Below are 24,704 nucleotides of genomic sequence, written 5' to 3'. Positions count from 1 at the left end.
TCCCCCCTCCCCAGGAACCCCTCCCCAGAGCGCGGGCCTCGCCGCCGTCTCGCAGCACCCGCCGCGCTCACCGCGGGCCGGGAGCCCCCTCAGGCCGACTGGCCCCCGCCCGCCGCCCGGCCTCCCTCCGGCCCGCGCCGCCCGCCGCGCTCACCGCGTTTTTCTTCTGCACCATCTTGTCCATCTTCTTGGCAATGCGGACCACCTCGTCCTCCATGGCCCTGGCAGGCCTGCCCCGCGCCGGGCCGCGGGGGACGGGAAACGAGCGGAGCTGGCCGGGCGGCAGGTAAGCCCAGGCGTCGGCGAGGGCCCTCACCAGGCGTCACCGAGGCGCTTCTTCACTCACGACGACTGCGACGGCGGGGGCGGCGGCGGCGGCGGCGCTCCTCCCACGCAGGCAGCGCCAATCGAGCTCCCAGCTCGCGGCGGCGACGGCGGCGGCGCTCCTCCCACGCAGGCAGCGCCAATCGAGCTCCCAGCTCGCGGCGGCGACGGCGGCGGCGCTCCTCCCACGCAGGCAGCGCCAATCGAGCTCCCAGCTCGCGGCGGCGACGGCGGCGGCGCTCCTCCCCCGCAGGCAGCGCCAATCGAGCTCCCAGCTCGCGGCCGCGGCGGCGGCGGCGCTCCTCCCCCGCAAGCAGCGCCAATCCAGCTCGCGGCGGCGGCGGCGGCGGCGGCGCTCCTCCCCCGCAGGCAGTGCCAAGCGAGCTCCCAGCTCGCGGCGGCGGCGCTCCTCCCCCGCAGGCAGCGACAATCGAGCTCCCGGCTCGCGGCGGCGACGGCGGCGCTCCTCCCCCGCAGGGAGCGCCAGTCGAGCTCCCAGCTCGCGGCGGCGGCGGCGGCGCTCCTCCCCCGCAGGCAGCGCCAACCGAGCTCCCAGCTCGCGGCGGCGACGGCGGCGGCGCTCCTCCCACGCAGGCAGCGCCAATCGAGCTCCCAGCTCGCGGCGGCGGCGCTCCTCCCCCGCAGGCAGCGCCAATCGAGCTCCCAGCTCGTGGCGGCGGCGGCGGCGGCGGCGGCGGCGCTCCTCCCCCGCAGGGCAGCGCCAATCGAGCTCCCAGTTCGCGGCGGCGGCGGCGGCGCTCCTCCCCCGCAGGCAGCGCCAAACGAGCTCCCAGCTCGCGGCGGCGGCGGCGGCGGCGCTCCTCCCCCGCAGGCAGCGCCAATCCAGCTCGCGGCGGCGGCGGCGGCGGCGGCGGCGCTCCTCCCCCGCAGGCAGTGCCAAGCGAGCTCCCAGCTCGCGGCGGCGGCGCTCCTCCCCCGCAGGCAGCGCCAAGCGAGCTCCCAGCTCGCGGCGGCGACGGCGGCGGCGCTCCTCCCCCACAGGCAGCGCCAATCGAGCTCCCAGCTCGCGGCGGCGGCGGCGGCGGCGCTCCTCCCCCGCAGGGAGCGCCAGTCGAGCTCCCAGCTCGCGGCGGCGGCGGCGGCGGCGGCGGCGGCGGCGGCGGCGGCGCTCCTCCCCCGCAGGCAGCGCCAATGGAGCTCCCAGCTCGCGGCGGCGGCGGCGGCGGCGCTCCTCCCCCGCAGGCAGCGCCAAACGAGCTCCCAGCTCGCGGCGGCGGCCGCGGCGGCGCTCCTCCCCCGCAGGCAGCGCCAATCCAGCTCGCGGCGGCGGCGGCGGCGGCGGCGCTCCTCCCCCGCAGGCAGTGCCAAGCGAGCTCCCAGCTCGCGGCGGCGGCGCTCCTCCCCCGCAGGCAGCGACAATCGAGCTCCCGGCTCGCGGCGGCGACGGCGGCGCTCCTCCCCCGCAGGGAGCGCCAGTCGAGCTCCCAGCTCGCGGCGGCGGCGGCGGCGGCGCTCCTCCCCCGCAGGGAGCGCCAATCGAGCTCCCAGCTCGCGGCGGCGGCGGCGCTCCTCCCCCGCAGGCAGCGCCAATCGCGCTCCCAGCTCTGTTCTTTTGTTTTTTTTTTTTTGAATTCTGAGATTTTTCATTTGAAGTAAATCTTAAAGCTATTAAATTCACAAATATGCTAATTTAAATACCCAATTCTATTATCTAAAACACACATTGCAAACATACAAATATCTATTCTCTCCACATGTCAGAGCCCATTCATTTCATGGTTTGGAAATGGGGAGAATAGATCCCCTTAAACTGCAAGTCAGCAGGTGTTTCTTTACAGTTAACTTTAGCAAAATTCATACAAAATATTAATGAACAATGATCTTCTTTACTTGTTAACTCACAAGGAAACACCTTCAAAACTGCATTTTGTTAAAGTTTCTGTACTAAAATGTAGAAAAACTGAACTACACAAATATTGAAAAGTTTAAAATTCCTTAATTTTTTATTCCTGGTACCACTACCACAATTTACAGGGCAATATACCTGATGTAATGAAAAGAAAAAGACAAAGCTACAACAGATAAAAGACCTCAGGAATGTACATCTAATTGACCCTCCGTTGCATGAATCAATAGCTGCACTTTTTGCAAACTGTGGCTAGGACAGTCCTGAACAAGAAGGGTTTCCTGTTTAAGCTGCAGTAACTTTTCTGACTATGGATCATCGTTCCTTCTGCGGCAGGTTTTTACAGTTCCTCTAATGCATTTGGGACGACTGTCTCAAAGTAACCTGCAGCTTTCCTGACAACTCCTCGCTCTCTCTCCTGCTAAGAACTGTAGCCCTTTTCTTCTGAGTTTTGAGAACCTTCTGCTACCATATCCACCACTTCCACCACCAGATCCATAACCACCACCATAGGGACTTCCCGAGCTTCTTCCACCAAAACTGCCCCCCTTCATGGGTCCATAATTTGATTGCTGTTGTCCACTATAATTTCCAAAATCATTATAGCTCCCACCACCACCACCATAGTTACCTCCAAAATTTCCTCCTTCATTGTAAGCATCATATCCTCCACCACCGCCACCATATCCACCATCTTGGTTTCCATATCCTGGTCCACCACCACCATAGCCTCCTCTACTACTGTAACCAGGACCACCACCATCGTTACCACCGTCGCCTCCAAATCCGTTTTATCCACCATCACCTCCTCCATAACTACCTCTGCTGCCACCACCTCCACCACCATAGCCTCCTCTTCCACCAAAGTTTCCACCACGGCCAAAGTTACCTCCACCACCTCCAAAGTTTCCTCCACGACCCATAAAGTTGCCAGATCCACCTCCACGACCTCTCTGTGATCCAGCAGATTGCATTTCTTGTTTAGAAAGGGCCTTTTTCACTTACAATTATGCCCATTAATAGTGTGGTATTTCTGAACAACAATTTTATCAACTGTATCATGATCATCAAAAGTTACAAAAGCAAATCCTCTCTTTTTTCCACTCTGCCTGTCTTCCATAACTCCTATGGTTTCAATCTTGCCATACTTTTCAAAGTAGTCTCTCGAATTACATTCTTCTGTATCTTCTTTAATACCACCAACAAAAATTTTCTTCACTGTTAGACGGGCACCAGGCTTTACAGAATCCTCTCTAGAAACAGCTCTCTTTGGTTCCACTACACGCCCATCAACCTTGTGTGGTCGAGCACACATTGCTGCATCCACCTCTTCAACCCAAGAGTAAGTCACAAAACCAAAGCCCCTGGAACGGTTTGTCTGGGGGTCTCTCATCACCACACAATCTGTAAGTGTGCCCCATTTCTCAAAATGTTCTCTTAAGCTATCGTCTGTAGTTTCAAAGCTCAGACCACCAATAAACAGTTTTCTCAACTGTTCTGGTTCCTTTGGATCATGGCCCTCCTCCCCCCGGCGGCGGCGGCGGCCGGAGTCGGGCTGGGGGCGACCGGGCGGCGGTTTTACCTCCGTTTTGAGACCGGACTCGCCTCTTCCAACTCGAGTTCAATATGGGACCGAGAGCCCAGCTCTGTTCTATGTTGGGCCATTTTACTTCAGCCCAAAAAAATTTCTTCTAGTATTCCCTAAGGTCTGCTGGGGATCAGTTTTCTTATTTTTCATTTATCTGTATTTGATTTTTTAAAATTGATTCCAATTTTCTGTTGAGATTCTCCATATTTTAATCTATTAATCCCCATCTTTTACTCTCAATATAGTCATTTTAAAGTTCTGTGCTAACTCCAGAATCTGAATTCCCTCTAAATCAATTTTTCTTGGTTTTTTTTTTTTGTTTTTTTTTTTGTCTTAAGTTTTAGTCACTTTTTCCTGCTTCAGGAATTTCATAATTTTTGATTGTGTGCTGGACGTGGTGAATAAAAAATTCATAGAGACTGAAGATGCTATTACTTTGCACCAGAGAAGATTTACCCTTTTCTCTGTTAATCAGAGTGGCTGATCATTTCAGTCATTTCAGGAATTTTACTAGGTCAGAACTGGGTTGGAGCTTTAGTTGTCTCATCCTACCTATGATTTTTCCTAATTTGTGGCCTCCCTGGATTTTTGCTGTGAGCCTGACAGGTCTTTGATTCTTCAATAAATACAGTCAGTTATTGACTTCAGTCTTTCAGATGTTTGAATTCAGCTCTTTAGGCTCTCAGTTCTCACAGCTTCAGAGTATGGCAAATGTAAGGAGAGACCAGCTATGTATTTGTTGCCGTTACACTTTCTCAGTGAAAATTTGTCTCATAAACACTGAAACATTGCAGATGACTTCACTTTTTCTGACTCAGCCCCCTTCTTGGGGATGGCACTTCTGGGTTTTTACTGTGAGTCTGGTAGGTCTCTAATTCCTCACTTTGGAAAGTTCTCTCCCTCAGGCATTAGGTATTTAGCTTCCTGCTTTATATAGGTTCAAAAACTGGCAAATGTCTTGAAGAGGAGACCTAATGATTGTCACAGGCCCCTTTATCTAGCGGGATTTGGTTTGTTAGTGCCATGACTGTGCAGGAAATTTCACTCTGCTTTCTTGGCTCAGTCCCCCATCATCCTATACCACCCTGACACTAAGGAAATGTCCTGTGGGGGAAATCGGCTTGACATTCTGCTAGATTTCACTCCATCATGCCAGCAAATGAGTTCATCAAAAGATATGGTGATTTCTCTTTTCCAGTGGAGTATGTCTCCCTACACCAAACCCCTGCTCCAAATCTCTAAATGTCCCTCTCTAGCATATTAGTTGATATTGTTTCTTGATTGCTTCCTTAGCTCGATGATCTTTTATTCAAGTTTGTTTGCTCGTTGCAGCAGGAGTGATGGCCTGTGCCTACCTAGTGCAGGCATATTATTATGGAGATATGGCTTTGGTCCCAGACACCACAATAAGGAGAATATCATAAGAAAGCAAGTCACACGAGTTGTTTGGTTTCCCAGTGCATGTACAAGTTATGTTTATGCTATACTGTAGTCTATTAAGTGTGCAATAGCATTATGTCTAAAAAAAGTACATATCTTAATTTGAAAGTAGACTTTAAGAATGCTACCCATCATCTGAGCCTTCAGCAAGCTGTAATCTTTTTGCAATAGTAACATCAAAGATCACTGATCACAGATCATGTAACAAGTATAATAGTGAAAAAGTTTGAAATATTGTGAGACTTACCAAAACATGACATAGAGACACGAAGTGAGCAAATGCTGTTGGAAAAATGGCACCACCAGTAGAGCTGCTTGACACAGGGTTGCCACAAACCTTCAATTTGTAAAAAAAAAAAAAAAAAAAAAAAAAAAAGCATTATCTGCAAGGTACAATAAAGTGAAGTGCAATAAAGTGAGGTATGCCTATACATCCTGCCTCAAAGCAGAAATCCTATTTAGATCACCTTTAATTTCTCTCTATGATATATCAATAGTTTTCTATTCTAATAGGGTTCTTACATTTTTTATTACACTTATTATTAGGTATATGATGTTTTGATGATAATGTAGATGGCATATTTTTTAGTTTTTAATTTTATAACTTTTCAGACACAGAAAAATGTTAGTGGAATTTTTTAATGTTTGGTCTCTTATCTGGCAACTCTTCTAAAAACTAACTGATATTCTAATAAGTTATGTAGATGGTTTTGGATTTTCTGTATCCTTAATTATATCAACTATGGAAAGTGACAGTATGATTTCTTCCTTTCTTAGCCTTATATTTCTGATTTCTTTTTCCTGCCTTACTGCTAATGCCATTTAATACTTTTACTAATAGGTTGAATAGAAAAGGTAAGAGTTGGCATTCTTATTTTGTTCCTAATCTTACAGTGGACGTTCTCCACATTTCACTATAAATAGGATGGTGGCTCTAAAGTTTTTTGTAGTTTCCCTTTGCTATGAGTTTTTAATCATACATAATTATTGAATTTTATCAAATGCTTTATCTGACTATACTGATATGATCATATACATTTTCTCCTTTATTTTATGGATGTGGTGCATGACATTTATTGATATTTGAATGTTAACTCACCTTGCATTTCTGGAGTAAAACAACTTGGTAGGAATTCACACACACACACACACACACACACACACACACACACACACACATTCACTCACTCACACACTCTACATTTGATTGTCTAACATTTTGTGTATGATTTTTGCTTCTGTATACATAAGGGAGATGGGCCTATTTTCTTTTCTCATAATTGTCCTTTTAATTAGTGAATAGTATATAGAGGGTAGAGATTTAAAAGACCTTTTAAAAGGTCTTCTTCTTCTGTGATATAATACAATACAGTATTACTCCATTTTTTAAAAATGACCTTTTTCATTTTCAAATAATTTCAAATCTGCAGAAAAGATACAAACAGAGTTCCCTTTACCTCTCTCCCAGTTTTTCCTATTGCTAACATCTTATACTACCATAGTATATTTTTCAAAATTAAAAAGCCAACATTTATACATTACTATTAACTAAACTTAAGACTTTTTTTGGATTTCACCAGTTTTCCTGTTAATGACCTTTTTCTGTTCTAGGACCCAATCCAGTATATCACATTCCACTTAGTTAGTTGTCATGTCTCCTTAGTCTTCTCTGGTCTATGACAGTTCCTCATTCCTTCCTTGTTTTTCATGATTTTGACAGTCTTGAGGAATATTTGTCTGATATTTTGTAGAATTGTTCTCAGTCTGGGTTTGGCTGATGTTTTTCTCATGATTCGACTGGAGTTATAGGTTTTGACAAAGAATACCGCAGAAGCGAAGTAACCGTCTCATCACATCATAACAGAGAGTATGTAGTGTCTCCGTGACATCACTGGTGATGTGAAACATCATCACTTGCATAACATGGTGTTTGCTTGGTTTCTCCACTGTAAAGTTACTTTTTCTCCCATTTTATACTGTCTCTGGAATTCAATCATTAAGGCCAGCCCAGGACTGGACTTAAGGGGAAGATTAAGCTTCACCTCCACCTCCTTGGGGAGGAGATGGATGCCGGGGGGGGGCGGGGGGGAGGTTACCTACATATGGAATTCTTCTGTTGGCAAGATTTGTCTTCTCCCTCCCTCCTATTATTTATTTATTTATACACTCATTTATTTACTCCATTATGTTTTAATATGGATTCTTTATAATCTATATACATAATTACAACCTTAAAAACCTCTGGTTCCCCCACTGACATATAAACTTTTTGAGGAAAGGCTCTGTTTCTTTTTTATTTTTGTACACTCTATGCGTTTAGCATAGTCCCCTAATTTATAGTGGACTTCCAGTAATTATTTTTTAATGGATATCTTTCCACTTCAACTGAAAAGTACCCTTTCCTTATATAATAGCATTCTAAATCCAAAATAAAAGTAGATTTTAAAATAAGTAAAAGTAAACTCATGCATGATCACCCTGTAATAAGTATGTAAAAAAGCACAGGGTACTGCAGAAATAACTTAACCATTTGAGTTGGATGTGTCTCCAAAAAATATTGAAGCCACATTTGGAAAGAAATTACAGTATTTGATAAGCCAAGGATATGACCTGCTGTGTGCTTTCTCTTTTTTGTTCAGATCACCAAAGGAGATTAAGACCCCGTTTTCTCCCTTCTCTGGAAAATTATCATCTGATGCAGTCACTCAGATAACAACAGAGAGTCCAGGAAAAACCATGTTTTCATCTGAGATTTTTGTTAATGCTGAAGATCGTGGACATGATATTCCAGACCTCAGTACACAGAAGTTGGGCAAAGTTCCTGTCAAGTTTGCTTCATCATCTTCAGTCCAACAGATTACTGTTCTTCATGGCACAGATGGTAAGAGAATTTTAGGTCACATTACCAACTTTTGTGTGTCATTAACTAAGAAATTTCTTGATTGGGTCTTTCTAGTTAGAAAACCTAATTTTAATTTTAAGCATTAGGTTGTACATGATTAAAACATCTTTTATTTACATAGCTATGAAGAGAATATAATTTATTATGTTTTTACTTCAATTTCTAGTGAAGTTAACAACCTATGTGAAACTCATGCTACTTGTGGCTGACGTATTTTCAACTCATAATACTTGTCATAAGAATGCAAGTAGTTCATGAAAACATAAAAACTATAGAGGTTCAATTTTAGGGAGGTAGATAACTATTTGGCATTGTTTCTTTTACTATTGTTTTGCATGATACAGTGAACAGATAGCAAACACAATACCAGTCTATTTCTTGCTCAAGAAACGTTGAGCAGGGACCCAGGTTGACTGTGACTCTGCTTTCTTTAAAACATGGAACCTTGGATTCATCATCATAGTCAACTGGAAGGGACGAAAAGCATGGAGGAGCACATGTTGGGAGGCTTTTATGGGCTAGGCCTAGGTGTGGCCCACATCACTTTCCACTGACTAGGAATAGTTTAGCTGTGCTTTCCAGGATGAAGAAGAAATGAGTTTTGGTGAACAGCTAGCAATTTCTACCATAAGGTCTACATTTAGAGTGTTCCTATGCTATCATGACAGTGATATTTTTATAGTGCTTATACTATATAACATTCAAAATTATAGCAAGTTATTTTCTTTTTCAGACCAGTAACTGGAAAGTTAAGTTCCCATTCTACCTCCAAATGAGGGTGGGAACTTTCAATTACTAATTTTAAAGTATTCAACAGTTTGTACAAATCTATTCAAAATATATTTTAAGTTTTCCTACTTGTGCAAAAAGTTTATCTGTCTGTAGGTATAAATGGAATATGCCTAAATGTATAAAGAAAATTGCTTAGTTCCACATGTAAATTGCACTGAATTTAATTTGAATAAATACATTTATATGTTGAAATGGTTATATTTCTTTTCTTTTTTTTTTTTTTACTTTTATTTATTTTATTTTTGGCTGTGTTGGGTCTTCATCGCTGCGTGCAGCCTTTCTCTAGTTGCGGCGAGCGGGGGCTACTCTTCGTTGCGGTGCACGGGCTTCTCATTGCGGTGGCTTCTCTTGTGGTGGAGCACGGGCTCTAGGCGCGTGGGCTTCGGTGCATGGGCTCAGTAGTTGTGGCTCGCGGGCTCTAGAGCGCAGGCTCAGTAGTTGTGGCACATGGGCTTAGTTGCTCCGCGGCATGGGGGATCTTCCCGGACCAGGGCTGGCACCCGTGTCCCCTGCATTGGCAGGCGGATTCTTAACCACTGCGCTATCAGGGAAACCCGAGATGGTTATATATCTTATACATTTTTATTGTGATATAAAATTATGCCCCCCAAATGTATAGTCTAATCAATATCACACAGAACACCTTTAATGTGTCAGTTACCTATTGCCACCGTGATACTGTATAAGAACCTCGAAAATCTCAGTGCTTCGTAACAACAGACATTTGCTTTCCTCACTCATGGGCTTATGAGTCAGTTGGAGTTTGGCATCAGGATGCAAAAACGGTTTGGGTCTGTTCCACATGCCTTGTACTGAAACCCAGGCTACTCTGGGTATGCTGTTTTCATGTTGGTGGCAGAGCACAGGAGAGGAAATCCAACTGTGAAAGTGTATTTTATACCTCTTCTGACATCAAATGGATCGGTCTACATAGAGCCCACAGTTCACGGTCTTACCTTTACATACAGGTACTTGGTAGAAAGGACTCCTTTAAAAGAGAAATATTATTTGGTTTAATAATAAAAGATTTTTAACTCTGTGGATTCAGAAGTAAAATTTTAAAAAATATTTTAAAAGTATACAGAATAGGGCTTCCCTGGTGGCGCAGTGGTTAAGAATCCACCTGCCAATGCAATGCGGGGGACACGGGTTCGAGCCCTGGTCTGCGAAGATCCCACATGCCGTGGAGCAACTAAGCCCATGTGCCACAACTACTGAGCCTGCATTCTAGAGCCCGTGAGCCGCAACTACCGAAGCCCACGCGCCTAGAGCGCATGCTCCGCAACAATAGACGCCACCGCGATGAGACGCCCGCACACCGCAACCAAGAGTAGCCCCCGCTAGCCGCCAACTAGAGAAAGCCCGTGCACAGCAATGAAGACCCAGTGCAGCCAAAAAAATAAACACATAGAATAAATAAGTTCAAACAATAAATAAATAAATAAACATAAATTTAAAAAAAAAAGAACACCTAATGCAGGTGGGAAGGTGAGAGGGCCACTGTAAAGGTCATCTATGCTACATGTACAAGAACCCCGAGAGCACACCAATAGGTACCACATTTTTCACTGCTGTAGCCGATCATTCCCCCTGTACTACCACACTGTAGCACTCCCTTCCCTCATCTACTGCTATAGTCTCTTTGGAAGGTGTTTCACAACTCTTGTTATGAGAGTGCCAGTTGAACTGTCCTCACTTCCTTCATTTATACCAGGATTGAAGACCTTGTAGTCCGAGATCCTGTCCAGAGAGCAAGCAGGCTAAGACTCTGTCTTTGTTGATGTATTTCATCAGAAAGGGCTCTACCCCCTCTCCTAGTTCATGGTGTGAAGCGTTCATAGCCTCTTGGGAAAGTGGGGAGAATTGAAAGGACTCTATATGAGAATGCTAGGCTTTGTAAAACATTTCAGTTTTTTAAAAATAAGACTCATTTTCTATTGGACTGACAACAGTCCTATGAAATACAAAGAAAGCCGAGAATCAGTGACAGGAAATGATCACCAGTAAGAATTACAACAGTCACCGCTTACCTCGTAGCTTACGGCACTGTCCATGGTCCTTAAGAAGAGTTAGTAGAAATGCCTAGCCCATCTTGCCCTTGAACCCCTTAAAAGGTACACGACTGCTGTGTTGGTGTTTAGGGGGAGCATCTCACTTACCAGGGACTGACTTCTCCCTTGATCCCTCTGTAGTGATGGAGACTTCCCCGCTGATGAAAAATTCCCTGGGATTGCAACCTCCAAGCCAGACAGCTTTCCTATGGAAAGACAGAGAGCTTGTAAAGATGAAACACCAGTCTGCGGGAGAAAGGGAAGAAGAGAATGATGGAAATCGTTTCTGGGAAACTATTTTTACATTATGTTTTGTTTGTTCCTGGTAAATAAACTGAAATCTTCTTAACATTAAAACAAAATCTAAACCACTAAATTCAATAATACAGGAGTATAACTTTTGAAAAAAATTTCTTTGGCTGCGCAGCATGTGGGATCTTAGCTCCCCAACCAGGAATTGAACCCACGCCTGCTGCATTGGAAGCGCAGAGTCTTCACCACTGGACCACCAGGGAAGTCCCAGGAATATCACTTTTAAAGGAGAAGTTATAAACCCCTTGGTTATATGAACTGCAGATTTTTAGTAAGAAGTCAATATATTTGTTGTTAGGCACATTTTATGTTAGGCTGTCTCCCTGCACAGGATGCAGGCGCCTTGAGAATGGAAATCATATCCCTCTATAGTACGTCCCTCTTCTTTCTGCCTTGCAGTTTGCTGCTCCACTTGTTCAACCCCACCTAGTAATAACCTATACTTCCCTCGTTCCTGTTTTCCCATCTTGAAAACAGACAAAAGGCAACCAAACAACGCAAAGGTCTCAACAAATAAGGGATATCCAAAACCAGAGATGGCCAGAACTTCTGTATCCCTCATGAAACCTAGCCCGGTGTTCAATATGTAGGTATCATTAATACATGCGTGTTGACTGAAACAGTTTAAACTCAATTCTTCCACTTCCCAGTTTAGTTTTAGTCCTCATACAAAACGTGATAATCAACTTGCTTAATGCTAGGGATCACAGTGAAAAATAATATCTGAACTGACTTCTGTCAGATGAGTGAGAACTAAGGTTAATTCAGTGTATCTGAAGCATAGAAAGTGAGGGCACAAGTGGCACAAGATGGGGCTAGAGAAGCAGAGAGGATTCTAGACCACGCAGAGTCTTAAAGGCCAACAAACACTGTGTTTTCTATTCTCAAAACAATGTTTGTGAGCGATGTTTATGAGCAATGTTCCAACTTGCCTTGAAGGTTTTTTGTGTGAAGAATGGATTGGAAGGAAACAAGATATATGGACACTAGTTAGGACCTAATCGCAACACACAGGCAAGTTCAGTATTAGGAAGTTGAGGAAGAGCTGGCTGACAGATTCCAAAGAAATTCAGGAGATGAACTGAAGCGGGCTTAATGGGGTAGGAGATGGAGGAAAGGAAGGTCTTAGGGAATTCAAGGGTTTACTGCACACATGAGCAAAGTCTCAAAATTAATCATTTGAACGTACAGAGGCGGATCTCCCAAATGACACCGGTTAGGAAGCAACGGTACGCCCTTTAGAATTCCTAGAGACAACACAAATCAACTGTTTCGATGGAAAATTCGGCGGGACTCTTGATTTCCATGGGAATACAGAGAAAAGAGACACTGATCTGGCTTGCAGGTATATTTAGGAAGTTGTTAGCCGGACATCACCTACTAGTATCATGTAAGTAGGCCGTCCGAAGTAGGAAGCTTAGGGGAAAAACCTGGAGGAAAACTTAAAAGCTTAAGCCACACCTCTACACTACACCACCTTTCACAATTTCTTCTCAGATAAGCATCATCCCCATCAGTGAAGAAACTCGTACCTCATAATAGGAAAAACAGGCCTAAAGATTCAATGTGTGTCTTGGGAGGTCCCATCTATGCGATATCTTCCTGGGACCAGAAAAGGCCCCAGGAAGATCAATCTCTGCACCCCTGAAAGCTTACCACCAAGGAAAATGACTAGGTCCATAGATTTCCTCCCTCAAACCAGCTTACCTCACACATAGATCATTAGCAACTCCGCCCTTACTCACATTATCACAGTCACAAGAGTGGTTAGGGAGAAAAGCACTAACCAGGGGAACTAAAACAGAGGCAATCCAGGCCAAGCTGGGCTGGTGGCAGATATCTGCTCCTTACGCTCGGGTGCATAATGCGACTCACCACAGTGCCTTTTTCACAGACCCTTTTGAACGTTTCTCCACAGAATCCAACAGCTCAAGTTAGTTCATGACGCTTCAAGGTCAACAATCGTCAAGAGAAAAACATGCAATATGTCTTACAATGTTGGATTCCTTACAAACAGGACAAGGAGATAACCATGTAGACAAAACCAGAGCATTTGAAAACATCTGTATTCTACAAACACACCAGTGAATGCTATAAATAAGGTACTATGACATAAAACAAAATGAAAACTAGATGTGAGACTGTTCTCTTCAGTGTACAGACTTCATGGCAGTTGCTGCACACTATCTAGCTACTTAGATCTTTAACTCTCTGTTCTGTTAATACCAAATGAGGCCCAAGTGTGTCAACCTGTTTCCCACAGAAACCAAAAAGTCTACATGCATCTCTTTTCTCCTGTGCCCTTTCACCTTACCTGCTCCCAATTCTCCACCAACGTCCTCCTCTTTCTCTAATTATTCTCCTCTTCATTTTGCTTGGCCTTGCCCCCAAGCATGCAAGACAGAGAGTCCTAGAGGTCCAAGATTCTAGAGTGGCTGTTTGCAAGGCGGAGGAGATTACAGTAACTGCCACACTGTATATACTTCTGTGCAAAGAAAAAGGGACAGTGTTCAGAATGTCTCTCACATATAACAAGAGCTGGAGATGGCAGGATACCTGTGTGGCCCAAGGAACTAGAGCTAGCAAATTATGGGCCAAACAATTGCAACCAAAGGCTGGAAGAGGAAAGGTCTGCAACCAGCTCTGTCTCCTAGCTCTCTGGTATTTGCTGCCAACGGGCAGAGTCTATTTCGTGAAGCATCAAGCACTGAAAAGAAGACTCCTGCTGCTGGAAGGTGACAGGAAGTAACGTCCAATGCAAGATCAAGGCTTGTCCTCGAAGCAATGCCCATAATGGAAGAAAAAAAAAAAAGAGAAAGCGGAAGAGAAATGTTAAGTCGCAAGTCCAACCTGGCCCCCAGCCTAGCCCAGCCCAAGGAAGGTAGGAGTCAAGGAGAAGAAACTAAAAGAGAAGAGCCTTGGACCACAACATTCTCCACAAGGTACACTCAAGAAACTTCACCCTACTCTTGAACCAAGTTACAAAGAGAGCTTCTTAATCCCTACTTTGGCTCCTTAAAAGCTGCTATCAGTTCACTCATTAGACACATCTGATTTCAGAACAACTGTAATAGTTCAAACTAGATGGCTCTTTCCTTCCTAAGGATTATTAATTAAAGAAGATCTATATAGCTCTAAGTATATGATACATAAAATAGAATACTCTGTAGAATATAAGTAACTCTTAGTTCAGTGTATTAATGAACGTCTGTAAGAAATGTTGCAATGATTTCCCTAATGGAAGAGCCTGGGGGAGGTAAATCTGTCTTCTAGGATTTCCTCCTCCCCAAAGCTCAGAAACTCAGGTGTTGTTTTAGCTCTCCTACACTCTCTTCACCCAAGCCCGCCTTCCTGTTGGGGATCGGACCTCCCTATTGGCTCTCTCATACCTTTCAACTGCCTGCTTTGTGACATCACTCTCCTCCCAAACCTACTACCACTTGGTAGAGCCTTGGGGTTTCCGTGGAGCTGTTTGGACCAGTAACCAGTGACCTCTGTACTGGACACGTGCGCCGTTCAGCTGCAGCCACTCAGACATCCTCTAGTGTTGTCTCCTCATCCCTTGTACCTGCAGTGGATGCTTCCTCTTCTCTGACCATGTCAGGTAAGAAAAGAAACTTTGGAAAGTTTTGCGTTCGATTTCTTTTGCCCCTAAATTGAGTAGGAGATTCAAAATAGCATGGAATAATGAGGGAAAGTATTGAACTACACGTCTGGAGACCTAATTTCACTTTTGACTTTGACGTTTACTATCTGTGTGACTTTGGACAAATCACTGGCTGTCTCACAAAGCCTGTTGCTTTCCTTAACTGTTACGTTAGGATACCACATTGGGTTGATCACTCTGATCCCCTTCTTTTCCAGTATTGAGCCTTAAAGGGTACCCATGTAGAAAACGAAATCAGACACTTCTCAAGAGTGTTTCAACAGAAACACAGAAAAGCCAGGGGACATAGAAAACTAGCAATATATACCAAGACGTTTCATCTCTAATGGTCTCCCTCCACTAGGATTTCGACTAGTTGAAAAGAGAGAATAGGGAGAGAGGATGGAGAGTACTGGGCTCTACAGGGAGGCACAGAGTCGAGCGTAAGGAAGTTTAGGACGGTTTTCATTAGCACAGGCCAACAGGCACCAAGAGATGGGAGAAAATGTAAGAATGAAGAGGGAAAGCATAGAGGAGCTCTCAAGAAAAACGGAGTTTGCAATGGAATGCTGATGGGAACCAAAGATTTTCAATTAAAGCAGAAACAGCACAGAGGGAAACCTGCTCAGAGCAGGGCAAAACCAAGTTGATGGTAGCAAACCCTTACATTAACAGACTTAAGAAGGAAAGTAAGGCCAGAACAGGGGATCACCGGGAAAGGCAGCTTATCAGAAAAGTCATACTCCGTTTTCTTTCTTTTATTGCCTCTCTGAATACAGTTGGCCACTTGACAGTTTTGAATATAAACATTTTAGAAATACGTTTTAGAAATGATGCCTCCTATAAACAAGCAACCACAGTGGTTATCTAGGGGGCTGCTTTTCAGTGTTTTATTCTTTCTAATTTTTAAACTAGGTAGACATTTCACCAATTCAACATTTTAAGTGATATCTTCTAAATTGAATCAGAAGGACTATTTTCCTTGGTGTGATATGTAGGTTCTAAGGCAAGGCTGCTTTTCATTTTTACAGTTATTTCCTTCCTAACACAGAGAGCACATTGATCAACAGCCATCGTTCGCTTGTAGATCTTAGCTACCGAAGAAGAAGAAGAAGAAGAAAAAGTCAGGCCCCACATCTCTAATTCCCCCCACTTAGGGAATTCCCTGGCGGTCCAGTGCTTAGGACTCGGTGCTTTCACGGCCAGGGCCACGCGGCGCGGCCAAAGAAACAAAACAAACAAACATCCACGTTTATCGAAAACCATATTGTGGAGTCCTGTGGATTTTCTTACATTTGAAAATCTTTTTTAATTGGATTCTAGGCATGATGGTTTTTTGAGGTTTTGGGATGCCATCTTCTTGGATGCTGAAGATGATTCTAATCTAAGTTCTAGGATAAATCCAAAAACCTTCCTGATACATTTTAAGCTTCCTTTCTGCTTATTATATAAGCTATATTCATTGAAATATATATTTCTCCTAGGCTTAATACCTCTTACTTGCTGGGTAAAAATATGAAGGAGCACAATAATGAAACTCTTTTACACTTATTACTTTGCTGTCTGCTTCGTACCGGTTTTCATTGAAATACTTGTCTATATGTGTTGTGGCTACCTATACATGCACATTTATTGCATTCTGTTGCTTGTTATGCATTTTTTACTGACATACCTTCTCTGTCTGTATGCATTGGCTAGGAATTCATTCACCTCTATCACCTCCATCGTGTCTTCTGGTTAATAGTATTCACTAAAATAGAGTGGGCAAAATTCACTTTCATAATATTGCATGGATGGTACAGAATGCCATTTGTTAGTAAATTCATTAGGCTTCGATACTTGCCACATACCCCAGTTTTCATTAATATCTATGGATTTCTTTTTCGTTAACGTAATATGCTTGTCATGATTTTTCTTTGTCTTTCTAGAACTTATTGTATCTTCCTCCATATAAATCATACGCAACAGATCAGCTTATTCATCTATTAATTATTACTGCTATTATTATTGGTGGTGGTGTTATAACCACTTTACAGGTGAGGAATCTGAAGTAATCAGATAACTTTTCCCTTTCCAAAAGCACTTAAGAAATCCACTTTCGGGTAATCATTTTGAGGTAGGATGAGAAACCGGGCTTGAAGAGGGCAAAAATGACTCTTTCAATTCACCAGTTGGACTGAGCTGTACGTCACCTCTAGGTAATAGCGTGGGAACTGCACAAGCAAAGGGAGACACTGAAGACGACCATGGTAATAGCCGTACTGTTTTCTAATGGACAAAAAAAATGCCTATATTATAAGTTCTATTTCTCCTGCTTTCTGGCAGTATCATGCTCAGAGTGGAGTCCTGGCAAGGAAGTCAGGATACTTAGGTTCTGAAACCTGGTAATGATACTAACATAATGAGAGAACTTGAACAAGTCAACCCGACCTCTCTGAGCCTCAGTTTCCTTACTCACGAAATGAGACTGAGAACATCGAAGTTCTCTAAGGGCCTCCTAGTTCTAAAATGCTTCCAGTCTAGGAAATAGCATAGAAGTCAATACGAGTGCAGGCTGAAGGGAAAGACAGGGCAGGGAGAAGGTTGCTTCCAGCCTAGAGAACAATCTCTGAACCACACCACTTGGCTCTTCTGCCCGTCTGTGCCCAAGATGGGAGCACAGGCAGTTAATAGAGAAGAGTGGAAAACTGCTCAGTCCTTACAGCCATCATCAACTGTCTGATTTTGGGTTTCTCAGGAAGTAGTGATAGTAGAGGTGTCCTGATAGCAAGAACCTTCAGATGATGCCGTTCCTCAAACGTAGTGAGAATTTCTCAACCTCCCTGAGTTTTTCATGACCCTCTTGTTCTTACAGAAAATTTCCAACATCCATCTCTACTTGGAACTCTAGATTCTCTGCAGCATTCTCCTCCTGTGGTGAGCAATGCAACTTCCCTAACACGAAGTGTCTGCAACTTCTCCAGAGTCTCTGCCCCTGCCGTCAGTTCGGCATCGGCTACTGGTACCCCTTTCCAGACACTCATGGGTAGTGCCTACCTTTACCAACATTCTAGCACGACTATGTTATCTGGAGTTACTGACCACAGCCAGATCTCCACTTCAGCTGCTTCCTATCCAGGTGTTCTTGAGTGGGACATCACAGCAAGCACTGAAAAGAATTCTTCTTCACTCGGAGACTTTACTCTGGCACTCACTGACCGCCACACAGCTGCCTCCTCCATGTTTCTGGCAGCCCAGTATGATAAAACTTCAGACGCCAAGAACATGGTCCCTCTACATCCATCGCTTTCTGCCAGCCTTGCTCAGGGAACACCATCTCAGATTCCAAATCAGGGGCAGAGCCGCCTGCCACTTCCCTGCCAGGAAGGGAGCCAGGTATATTACTATAACCAAGGCACACTGGGGTCTTTACTGTATGGAGAACTTGGCTCCTGCCCGCAATCCTACGGCTCGGCGTCATACACAGGAAGTCGGGCCTCTGGGCAACCAGAAATGGGAATGGGACCGAAGGAGATTCAGCCCACAAATATCCGACCACCAGCTTCCACCTCTGCAGTCTGCCACCCTGTGTCTGCTCAACGCATCACAGAAACAAGTTTTCAAGGTGAGTATAACAAACGCCAGAGAAAGTTGAAGAATGAGGTCGGCATTCAAAAATGGGGTCAAATCGACAGCTGGGAAGGGGTGTAGAGGCAGGTAGAATTCAGATCCTGAGCCTTTAATAACCACTACCTTCGCTCAGTGCCCTCTGTTTTTAGACTCTCTATGAGAACACCTAGGGCTTCCCTGGTGGCGCCGTGGTTAAGAATCCGCCTGCCAATGCAATGCGGGGGACACGGGTTCGAGCCCTGGTCTGCGAAGATCCCACATGCCGTGCAGCAACTAAGCGCATGTGCCACAACGACGGAGCCTGCATTCTAGAGCCCGTGAGCCTCAACTACCGAAGCCCACGTGCCTACAGCCCATGCTCCGCAACAAGAGAAGCCACCGCGATGAGAAGCCCGCACACCGCAACCAAGAGTAGCCCCCGCTAGCCGCCAACTAGAGAAAGCCCGTGCACAGCAATGAGAGACCCAGTGCAGCCAAAAACATAAATACGTAGAATAAATAAGTTCAAACAGTAAATAAATACATAAACATAAATTACAAAAAAAAAAGAACACCTAATGCAGGTGGGACGGTGGGAGGGCCACTGTAGAGGTCATCTATGCTACATGTACAAGAACCCCGAGAGCACACCAATCGGTACCACACTTTTCACTGCTGTAGCCGATCGTTCCCCCTGTACTGCCACACTGTAGCACTCCCTTCCCTCATCTACTGCTATAGTCTCTTCGGAAGGTGTTTCAGAACTCTTGTTATGAGAGTGCCAGTTGAACTGTCCTCACTTCCTTCATTTATACCAGGATTGAAGACCTTGTGGTCCGAGATCCTGTCCAGAGAGCAAGCAGGCTAAGACTCTGTCTTTGTTGATGTATTTCATCAGCAAGGGCTCTACCCCCTCTCCTAGTTCATGGTGTGACGTGTTCTTGGCCTCTCGGGAAAGTGGGGAGAATGGAAAGGACCCTATATGAGAATGCTAGGCTTTGTAAAACATTTCAGGTTTTTAAAAATAAGACTCATTTTGTATTGGACTTATAAACAGTCCTATGAAATACAAAGCGAGCCGAGAATCAGCGACAGGAAAGGCTCACCAGTAAGAATTACAACAGTCACCGCTTACCTCGTAGCATAGGGCACTGTCCGTGATCCTTAAGAAGAGTTAGTAGAAATGCCTTGCCCATCTTGCCCCTGAACCCCTTGAAAGGTACACGACTGCTGTGTTGGTGTTTAGGGGGAGCATCTCACTTACCAGGGACTGACTTCTCCCTTGATCCCTTTGTAGGGATGGAGACCTCCCCCCTGGTGATGAAAAATTCCCTGGGATTGCAACCTCCAAGCCAGACGTTTTGTGTGACACAAAGTCAAGAACTCCCCAAGTCCTGCAGTAGCAGAAACAGCCACATACTTGAGAGTAACCCACCATCTGAACTTGGGGACATTTCAGTGACAGCTCCAGTCCAGAGTGCCAGGCGTCTCCTGGCCCTGCCTCCAGCTCCAAGCCAGGGACAAATAGAGAGTAAGCACGTGGATGATATCAAAACCAAGCTTTCAAAGCCTCTGGATGCCTACCAGATCCCAACAGAGAACCAAGATCCTCCACTACTCCCTTTAGGAATCCCTGATATTCACCAGCCGCTGGCCTGCACCGATCCCCTCAGCCAAGAGGAGCAGCCTGGTTCTGAAAATGCTGATCTGGGAGAGAACAGCCGGAGTCGTCAGGACCTAGGGACACTTGAAAATGGGATTGAACCTAGCAGTGGTCTTGCAGACATTACTACACTGGCGGAGGATATTCACCTTCCCCAGCTCTTTAATCCTTTGAAAGATCTTGATCAATCCCAAGGTCCCAACGTGATCAAAGCTAAAGACACCAGAGCCATTAAGGTGAATCAGGTGCAGGAAAAGCCAAGTGTCATAAAGGTTCCCTCTGATCAACCCAGGAAGAACAAACAGAAAGCCTCTGAGCCTATCAGTGGCGCTCCCAAGGCCAAAATCCAGCCAAAGAATCCAGAGTGCCTGTTAGGGGGAGAAGTGGTTACATGCCACGCTGCAGTCAGTGACAGGGCTCCTGTGAACACGGCCAAGCACTCTCAAGGCAAACCTCAGAAAGCTGCATCCAGAAAGATCAGCAAAACTAAGAGCCACGGGCAGGAAAAGACCAAAAGGACCAGAGGGAGAAACAAGGCTGAGGAGAACAAGCAGTCAGGGAACAAAGTCAAGGCAGAAGAGAAGCCAGCAATCCCCCACACGAAGCGAAAGGAACACCAAACTGAGCTTCTCCAACAGAGCTTTCAAAAGCCTCGAACCTCCCTTGGCGTGCGCATGCTGGAGTCTGTGAAGGTTCTTCATGCGCTGGGGAAGAAGAATGAGACGAAAACTGGGCTCTCTTCCTGTCGGCTCTTGGGAAAGTCAAGCAACCCCAAAGACCCCCAGCCACCCCCAGCTATCCAGCCATGGCGGCATACCCCACGTGAGGGGAAGGGTCCTGAGAAAACGCAAGTCCAAGCCCAGAAACCAGACAGCAGTGCTGAAACAGAGTGTCCGTCTCCAGCCCAGTATGAGCGGCCTCCTCCTGGGAAGGTCAAGTTGATACCTCTGCCTTTTTCTGCCTGGGACAAGCCTCAAGCTCGACCCGCTCCTCGGAGGCCACAGTCTCTGGCCTCACATCGGCCTGCTGGGGCTTACCGTGCCCAGCCTGGTTCTACTGACTCAGCTCAACCTGCTGCAGCCAATTCATCCCAGCCAGCTCCTGCCTCTTTGCCAGGCCCCGCCAAACCAGCTCAGCCAACTGTGACCAACCCAACCCAACCGGCTTGGCCCAACCATACCCAGCCTCGTGTCCCTCAGTCTGCTGCTCCTAGGCCTGCACCCTCCAAAACTTCATCTGGCGCTCCTCTCCAGCGGGAGCCTGTTCCCCCTGCTGTGAATAAGCGCCAGTCCCCACCCAAGCTCCAAACCCACTTTCTACTCCAAGACTTCAGCAAGCAACGAGTTCCATGGAGGGAACCCAACGTGCCTGAGCCAGTCATGTCAAAGCCCATCGAACAAGAGCAGAGGCCAGAGCGAGAGGCCATGAAGAGGCGGGCTCAACAACAACGGGAGAATGCTGCCAGATACACCTCTTCGGGCAAGCTGCAATTTTTCACCGAGAGGGAAAACGAAATGGAAATTGCCGACTACTACGGATACGTCAAGTGAGAGCTGCTAGGATTCTTGGTGCCACCTTGGCTACCAGCTGTTCTTCCATACACAGGTAAGACAGGTATAGAACTGAATAAGTAAATGGAATACAATTAATAGACGAGTAACAAACCTTTCGAATTTTCAGATGCTGCTAACTGGGGCGTGAGAAAGGAAGGACTGAAAGTTGGATGGGAGAATGAAGGAAAGGGGTAAAAACTGAGCAAAGAGGAAGGAACTTGGCCCAGGGCTAGGAAGGCCAAAAGAGACGTATGGATTTAGGAAAGGAAGCAGGAGCGAGGATGAAATGGCAGAAGTAAAAAGCAGGGTCAGAGGTCTGGGTTGAAAGAACACAATTGGAGTAGAGTTGAAGGTGACAGAAGATGAGTCTAGGTTTACTAGGAGAAATAGAAAAAGTCTCTCGGGGACGCTGGCCTTAAGTCTCACAACCACCAGATAGGTATTTCAGAAAACAAGAGGTTCAGGACACATCTCTGAAAGGTCTGAGTTGCCTTATTCAGGTGTGACTGTAGTGGGGGAATAGGGAAATCTACCAGAGAAGTGGCTAGGGCTCAGAGTTATCCTAGGGGCAGCTGACGACAGGGGCAGAGCCAAGGGAACTGCTGGATCAGGAGGCCCACGAACAAAGCAGGGGCATAGCCGCCTGTCACTTCCCTGCCAGGAAGGAAGCCAGGTATATTACTGTAACCAAGGCACACTGGGGTCTTTACTGTATGGAGAACTTGGCTCCTGCCCGCAATCCTACGGCTCGGCGTCACACACAGGAAGTAGGGCCTCTGGGCAACCAGAAATGGGAATGGGACTGAAGGAGATTCAGCCCACAAATATCCGACCACCAGCTTCCACCTCTGCAGTCTGCCACCCTGTGTCTGCTCAACGCATCACAGAAACAAGTTTTCAAGGTGAGTATACAGACGGCAGAGAAAAGTTGAACAATGAGGTCAGCATTCAAAAATGGGGTCAAATCGACAGCTGGGAAGGGGTGTAGAGACAGGTAGAATTTAGATCCTGAGCCTTTAATAACCACTACCTTCTCTCAGTGCTCTCTGTTTTTAGACTCTATATGAGAACACCTAGGGCTTCCCTGGTGGCGCCTGCCAATGCAGGGGACACGGGTTCGAGCCCTGGTCTGCGAAGATCCCACATGCCGTGCAGCAACTAAGCGCATGTGCCACGACGACGGAGCCTGCATTCTAGAGCCCGTGAGCCTCAACTACCGAAGCCCACGTGCCTACAGCCCATGCTCCGCAACAAGAGAAGCCACCGCGATGAGATGCCCGCACACCGCAACCGAGAGTAGCCCCCGCTAGCCGCCAACTAGAGAAAGCCCGTGCACAGCAATGAGAGACCCAGTGCAGCCAAAAACATAAATACGTAGAATAAATAAGTTCAAACAGTAAATAAATACATAAACATAAATTACAAAAAAAAAGAACACCTAATGCAGGTGGGAAGGTGGGAGGGCCACCGTAGAGGTCATCTATGCTACATGTACAAGAACCCCGAGAGCACACCAATCGGTACCACACTTTTCACTGCTGTAGCCGATCGTTCCCCCTGTACTGCCACACTGTAGCACTCCCTTCCCTCATCTACTGCTATAGTCTCTTCGGAAGGTGTTTCCGAACTCTTGTTATCAGAGTGCCAGTTGAACTGTCCTCACTTCCTTCATTTATACCAGGATTGAAGACCTTGTGGTCCGAGATCCTGTCCAGAGAGCAAGCAGGCTAAGGCTCTGTCTTTGTTGATGTATTTCATCAGAAAGGGCTCTACCCCCTCTCCTAGTTCATGGTGTGAAGTGTTCTTGGCCTCTCGGGAAAGTGGGGAGAATGGAAAGGACCCTATATGAGAATGCTAGGCTCTGTAAAACATTTCAGGTTTTTAAAAATAAGACTCATTTTGTATTGGACTGACAACAGTCCTATGAAATACAAAGAAAGCCGAGAATCAGTGACAGGAAAGGATCACCAGTAAGAACTACAGCAGTCACCGCTTACCTCGTAGCATAGGGCACTGTCCGTGATCCTTAAGAAGAGTTAGTAGAAATGCCTTGCCCATCTTGCCCCTGAACCCCTTGAAAGGTACACGACTGCTGTGTTGGTGTTTAGGGGGAGCATCTCACTTACCAGGGACTGACTTCTCCCTTGATTCCTCTGTAGTGATGGAGACTTCCCCGCTGATGAAAAATTCCCTGGGATTGCAACCTCCAAGCCAGACAGCTTTCCTATGGAATGACAGAGAACTTGTCAAGGTGAAACACCAGTCTGCGGGAGAAAGGGAGGAAGAGAATGATGGAAATCGTTTCTGGGAAACTATTTTTACATTATGTGTTGTTTGTTCCCGGTAAATAAACTGAAATCTTCTTAACAGTACAACAAAATCTAAACCACTAAAGCCAACAATACAGGAGTATAACGTTCGACAAAAATTTCTTTGGCTGCGCAGCATGTGGGATCTTAGCTCCCCAACCAGGGATTGAACCCACGCCTGCTGCATTGGAAGCGCAGAGTCTTCACCACGGGACCACCGGGGAAGTCCCAGGACTATCACTTTTAAAGGAGAAGGTACAAACCCCTCGGTTCTATGAACTGGAGATTTTTAGTAAGAAGTCAATATATTTGTTTTTAGGCACATTTTATGTTAGGCTGTCTCCCTGCACAGGATGCAGGCGCCTTGAGAATGGAAGTCATATCCCTCTATAGTACGTCCCTCTTCTTTCTGCTTTGCAGTTTGCTGCTCCACTTGTTCAACCCCACCTAGTAATAACCTATACTTCCCTTGTTCCTGTTTTCCCATCTGGAAAACAGACAAAAGGCAACCAAACAACGCAAAGGTCTCAACAAATAAGGGATATCCAAAACCAGAGATGGCCAGAACTTCTGTACCCCTGATGAAATAGTCCTCATACAAAACCTGATAATCAAATTCCTTAATGCTAGGAATCACAGTGAAAAATAGTATCTGAACTGACTTCTGTC

The 24,704-nt window shown here is 46.0% G+C and overlaps 2 pseudogenes across 2 annotated transcripts; one reads left to right on the top strand and one right to left on the bottom strand.

Annotated features, from left to right (window-relative positions):
* Positions 1–2,612: 2,612 nt before the first annotated feature.
* On the bottom strand, positions 2,613–3,584 carry LOC309621700 (heterogeneous nuclear ribonucleoprotein A3 pseudogene; annotated as a pseudogene). The gene is made up of 2 exons: positions 2,651–3,584; positions 2,613–2,619 (listed from the first exon to the last, which is right to left on the bottom strand). The product of its transcript is annotated as a heterogeneous nuclear ribonucleoprotein A3 pseudogene (transcript).
* Positions 3,585–14,780: 11,196 nt separating this feature from the next.
* Positions 14,781–21,723, top strand: LOC309621699 (uncharacterized protein C2orf78 pseudogene; annotated as a pseudogene). The gene is made up of 3 exons: positions 14,781–14,880; positions 17,777–18,468; positions 19,816–21,723. The product of its transcript is annotated as an uncharacterized protein C2orf78 pseudogene (transcript).
* Positions 21,724–24,704: the final 2,981 nt, after the last annotated feature.

This window comes from Balaenoptera borealis, assembly GCF_965194805.1.
Source record: "Balaenoptera borealis genome assembly, contig: HAP1_SCAFFOLD_902, whole genome shotgun sequence".
Taxonomy (NCBI): Eukaryota; Metazoa; Chordata; class Mammalia; order Artiodactyla; family Balaenopteridae; genus Balaenoptera; species Balaenoptera borealis.
The sequence above is the reverse complement of the archived record's forward strand: the minus strand, read 5'-3'. Positions and strand labels throughout refer to the sequence as shown.